Genomic DNA, 6000 nt, shown 5'->3' with positions numbered 1-6000 from the left:
TAGAAAGGAAAACCAAATATTTCCATTATCTAGAAAGAGAAATGTAAAAATGATTGGAAAAGCTTTTCATGATATAAAGTGAATATTCATCTTTCTAAGATACAGGAAAATGTATGAGCTTTTGTCATTGGCTGTTTAATAATTCCAGACATCGATGATTTACGCCAGACCTGGAGAGCGCAGTGTTTGCCTGCCATCTGTCCCAGCTAATCTCCAAATTCCATCTACAAACGTGGATGACTTACAACTTCCCTGATTAATGTCATCTATCATTTTCTTCATAACACGGAGCAATTAATCTCGGCTGGTCCCAGGGGTCCGCCGCAGTAATAGGTTTGTGGGGGGTAGAAACAACCCGCAAAAGTCTGTTTGGAAAGAACACCCTTTAACACCCTTTCCATCCTTTCCTCACCCCCCGCCCCACCCCCTTTATTCTTCTTTCCTTTTTTATTCCTTTTTTTGTGTGTGTCTGGTTTCCCTCCCCCGTCTCGCTGCTGTCTGACACCCGTGACGGGGCTCCCGGAGCTCCCTGGCCGCGGCCGCGGTGCCCGCGGGGCTGGGCCCGGCTGCGCGGTTCGCACTCCGCACCCGCGGGGCAGCGGGCAGGTGCCCGCACGGCCGGGCGGAGGAGGACACACGGGAGAAGGAGGCGAGGGCGGCCGCAGCTGCATTGCGGATGGAGCCGCTGGCTCCCGGGGAGGGGCGGCCGCGTGATGCCGGGGGCGGGTGGAGGCCCGCGGAAGGCGGCGTGGGCGGCGCGGGGCACCGGGGGCGCGGAGCCTCCGCCCCGCCGCAGGAGGGAGGCAGGCAGGCAGGGAAGGAGGGAGGTGCCGCCGCCGCGTCCCGGCTCGGGCAGCGGAGCGGCGAGGGGCGGTGAGTGCGGCGGGCGGGCGCTCACGGCAGCCGGGGGAGCGGCGTCCTCCGCGGGGGCGGCGGGGCGATGCGGGGATGGGGCGGGGAGTTGCTTGCGGGCGGCCGCGGAGCCGGGTCTCACCTGCGTCCTCCCCTTCGCCCTCTCCCCGCCGCTCGGCTCGGTCACAGCGGACCCTGCTCCTCTGTCACCCCCGCGGGTGCCCCGGCGCGGCTGCGAGCGCCCGGGAGGTGCCGCGTTCCCGCAGCGGTGCGGCTGCTCCCGACGGGAGTTGCGAAGGGGCCGGGCGGCGGCTGGGAAAACTGTTTGCTCAGGGTTCTTGTAGGTGTCACGCAGAGTTTAGCGCTCTCAGAGCGGCTACTTGGCTGTGGATGCACTCTTGGTGGGGAGGCACAGCAAAAAGGCGTGACGTGAAGCCATGCCTATAAAAAGTAAAAAGGCCGTCGGAAAGGGTTTGCCCAGCGCCCTGTGAGCGAGCCTTTGGCCCGGGACTGAAGCTGTCAGGGTGCTTTGTGAAAGCAAATAATTGCTATTTTAAGAAAAAAGCCTCTCGTTTGTCCGGTTAGTTTGTGCGTGTTGTAGGAGCGGGGCTGTAGGTGCGCCCCTTAAACCCGCAGAAGTGCCCGGGAGCGCTCAGGGCTGCTACTGACGCGCTTGGGCTGCGTTTTGTAACGGGACCAGCGGAGCTGATGTTGCAAGAGTAGCGAAGAGGCATCTGTAAAGAGATCAGAGGGCATGGCGACAGTCTTATATGGCATATGGTTAGATGACTTCTGGAGCTCTCTTAACCAAAAGGAATGTAAAGAACAAGGTATAATTAAAAAAGAAAATAACTCTTGTAGTAAAGGCTGTTGGCATAAAGTTAAATTCAAGTAATGGGTGTTTCCTTTTAATAATTCAGTCTAAGTGAAATGTAAGTCTGTGTTATTATGGAAACTGAGGAAAGTGGTTCTGGGTCATGAGTGTGGCTTTCTATGTTGTATGAACTATTTTATGTCTAACACTGAGGTTGGGAGGCTTAATTCTGAGTGAATTTTCTGATGTGGCTACATTTAATAATTTATAAATCAGCACTAAGTTCAGAGAAGCTGCACTGAAGAAAGTTGGTTTAACAGACTTCTGCTTCACTGTGAATGTCCACTTTCTAAAGACTGACAAGGCCATCCTTTAGTTTTAATATGTGGAAGATAACATATTAAAATAATTTGCTGCTTATGTGTAGGTCACAGGACCTATGCTGTCCTTTCCTGACTTTAGTTCTCTTTTTCTAAAGACTATTGAAAAAGCCATTTTTTCTAGGAGGCCTCTTTGAGAGTACCTGGAAGACAGTCAGGGACAAATGTTATAAAAGTCACTTGAAAACATCACGCTGTGCTTTGGGAGCAGGTGATTTTCTTAGGTACAAGTTGTCCATGACTTGTTCCTGTTTCAGCTATACTATTGGCTTTATTTTGGAATGACTCACTTTCTCCTAAGGCCATTGATATAATAGGAGACAATAATTTAAAGATTTTAAGACTTTCTTAAAAAAATCCATATTTATGTGACTGGTTCATTTTGTGAGGCCTGTTCTGACTTGAGATTCAGAAGGACTGTAGAGATGTTTCTTCTTGTTAAGTTATCAGATGTTTCATTTGTTTTATGGCACTACTCTGGAGTAATGCAGGTTTTCTGGTGAGATGGTATGGGCTCTTATTCATCACTACTTTGTCTCCTTGGAACAGATTAAGTCTTAATATTGTCAGGGGCTTGCTAAGGAATTTAGAGCATCTTTAGCAACTACCACATTATTTCTGATGTTTTATAATTCATTTTCTAGGGCATTACAAAATACCAGAAATTCTAGCTGTGGTTAGGCCCATGGATTCCACATTTATCTTCCCACATTGTGCATTTTATGACAAGGAGGAGTAGTGGGAGGCTGACAAAGTGATAATACTCTGACATAGCACTTCTATAGGCTATGTATCACACCAGTGTACCATATATTACAGCAATCATATGTAGTGTGTCTGTCACAGCTGGCCAGAAGAGCTGGGGGGAGGGATTGCAGTTGGGCCTACATCCAAATTCACAATAGAACAACAAAGTCTTTATTTGGATCCTCTTGAAACACTAATGTGGGCAGTAGAAAAAGGGATAACTTTATTGATTAGATTGTACTTGATACTAAAATTTTTATTGAATTAAATAATTCAGTTGAAGTAGTAAAATCCCATGCTTTCCATTCTTTGTAAATCCATAGGTCAACGTGTGTAGGGTGAAATATCTTTTCACTTATGTCTTCCTGGCTGCTTTAAATTTTAAAGGTGTAAGTAATTGGTTGATAACACTTAATTGATAGTTAACCAATATCCCAAATGTATCAGGAAAAGAAAGAATTATAGTTTTTGTTTTAACCGCTGCAAAGCTATATTAAATTGATTTTTATCTATAACAGTCTACCTTTTCTAGCTCTATTTCATTAGACTGACAAGTAAATGTGTAGATAATATAAAAGATATCCTAGAGTTTCTTATTTTAATAATTTGAAAAAAAAATATCTTGCTTCTTCATTTACTTTATATTGTGCTTGAGACTTTTACATGACAGAGGTTGAAACCAGGATTGGATGTCTTGTGAAGGAGATGCAGGAAAAGATGAGCTAGAATGCTAATATTCACATAGATCACAGGTTTCAGTCTGCTATGATGGACTGTGATGGTGTAAAAGTTACTCTTCCTTTCAGAAACAAAACTATTAATGAGCTAAATATATTCAATATCTTCTTTGAACTGTTAGTTTATCTTAAGCATAGAATGCCTGTCAGAACTGTGACCTCAACTCATATTACCACGTACAAGGCAGGTATCCAAATAATATAAAAAGTGGTTGTTGCATTTATTTCAATTCACAGACCATGAGCAATTTTACAGTAGAGTCAGTTTGCTATTTAAATTTTGGTTTCAGCAGGCCAGTTTTTCTTAATTGTGTGTATTAGACCACTTGGAAATAATTTGCATACTACAAGTAGAAAATTACTTTTGTAATATATGAGTATCCACTTTAACTTTCATATGGTTGACTGGTGGTGTGTGGATATATAGTAGCTTTCTTGAAATTTATGTATGAAGACCAAGTCTCTCTTTCCACAGTTGTCCTTATCTCCTCTGTCGTATATTTGGCAAAGATGTTCCTATCCAAGTAGCTGAAGTTGAGGTCTTTGAATGATGTTGTAATTAATTCAGTAGTCCTCATATTCATATATGAATGTGTAATCTATATTAGATTTGTTTTGTGATAGAAACTTGGGAGAGAAATAAAGGAAATATTCACCTGGATGGTCATATAAAGTAGCAGTGGGAAAAGCAAAATATAACTTTATGATGCATGTGTAGAGAGGGTTCTGAAAGATTTGGTACATTTAATAGTATAAACTGACACTTTATGATGAGAGGAAATGTTCTGATCACTCATCTTCAAGAAGAAATAACTGAAACTGGGTCAGGTGCTGTAAAGGGTTAGTAGGATGGTCTGGTCATAAGGAGATAAAAGAGGTCCTGATTTGTTTGACCAAGTCAAATGAAAGCTATGTAGGACATGGACTCCATCTGCAAACTCAAGAGAGCATCAACAGAAGGGAAGCAGAGGCTTTTGGTAAAGAACATTCTCCTGTCAGGAGAACAGCTAAGTACTACCCTTGAAAAGATTGTCTTGCAGAAATTTGGAGAGCATCTTCCTGTAGGAACACATGGGTTGTGAAACAGGAGTTTTGAGATGGAGTTTCTCTATTTTTCCAGAAGGGATTCTATGCCCAGGAAGTGTTTGTATTTAACTTCTGTCCGAGCTTTAAATGTCATGCCATGCAGCATGCCTGTCCAGCTCCCCTTTCAGGCTGTCTATAATGAAGCTTCAGAAACTCTTCATTGGTTTTGGTGCTTGCCAACATTCAACCCCTCACCCCTTGAGTGATTGTTCTCCTATATCAGCTTTAAAGTCCTTGCTGCTCCTTAGCAGGCTAAAGCTGCACTGTGTGCAGCCTGCCTTTCTATTCTTGATTCTTTTGCATTTGCTTTAGCAGCCTTCTGGGCTGGCTGAAGTGGGACATAAATCTCTTCTGCTCACTCACTCCTCAGCCTGTTCTTAGGTCTGTCTCTTCCTCTGAATGGCTTTATACACTTGTTGGGGTATTTGTTGTTGATTTTTTCACTTTTTGAACTTTGGCTGGGCCCTCTTAGGGGGTTGTTTTGCTGGGGGAGGTTTTTTTGGAGTGGTTTTGTGTTAGGGAAGAGAAACTTATTGGATTTCTTGGTTTTTGTTTATTATTATCTTATTTAGAGTTTTGTACCTTTTCTATACTAGGCTTGAGTGCACTGGAAAAGCACTGCAAAAATGGCTAACAATCTTCCTTAGGAGGTCTTTTAAAGCTAAACTGTCTAATTAAGAACTAACACGTAGATTATTTCCCCTTTTAACTCAATGACTGATCCTCAAAAGCCCACAATGCAGATTTTTCTACTCAATTACAAAATGCCACCCAAATCCGTAACGAAAGAAGAAGTAGTATGAAGAAGAAACCCAAGATGACACCCAGTGTCCTCCATCTTGCTTCCATCCACAACATACTAAAAATCCCAAAACCTGAATTTCTCACCAAGTGATACACCTACACTACTCTCTACAATCTACTTCACACTTTAGTGGATCCTAGTCTATCTTGAAGTTTCGGAAACTTTCTCCATGAATGAGGGTCAAAGTCAGTGCTCCCCTGGGAGCCAAAGCACCCCAGAGCAGACAGAGAAATATTCCTGGTGCCCTGGGTTTCCACATACACTCTTATAAATTTCTTCTGAAAACACGTAATATTCAAAATGTTTTCAAACGAGAGCTGTTTTGTAAAGGAGTATCAAAAAAATGGGCTTCTGTCACCCTCACATACCAAGAGCAGTGAGGAAAGTGAATGTAGTAGTTTGTGGAGCTGAAATTCTGCTAAAAATGACAGAATTTTAAAATAAAAGTTTAGAAGAGCTTTGGTCTACTGAATCTTGTTGGCCTTTTTGTCTCTCATTTTGTGTTGTGTGTAAGAGAGCGTAATTTTGCTTTTGTGTGGCATGCCAGCATCTCTGGTGGAACTACTCACATTTCAGATA

At 43.4% G+C, this 6000-nt stretch overlaps 1 protein-coding gene across 2 annotated transcripts in view; it reads left to right on the top strand.

Annotated features, from left to right (window-relative positions):
- Positions 1-757: 757 nt before the first annotated feature.
- Positions 758-6000, top strand: part of THSD7A (thrombospondin type 1 domain containing 7A) — a 273595-nt gene continuing 268352 nt past the window's right edge. Inside the window, exon 1 of one of the 2 annotated variants that reach the window (XM_030971359.1) lies at positions 758-873. The gene's annotated coding sequence lies outside the window, so the exon portion shown is untranslated. The remainder of the gene's footprint in view (positions 874-6000) is intronic. The other variant, XM_030971358.1, reaches the window with a different exon arrangement.

The sequence above is a fragment of the Camarhynchus parvulus genome, chromosome 2 (genome assembly GCF_901933205.1).
Source record: "Camarhynchus parvulus chromosome 2, STF_HiC, whole genome shotgun sequence".
Classification (NCBI taxonomy): domain Eukaryota; kingdom Metazoa; phylum Chordata; class Aves; order Passeriformes; family Thraupidae; genus Camarhynchus; species Camarhynchus parvulus.
This window is presented reverse-complemented; position numbering and strand designations above follow the sequence as displayed.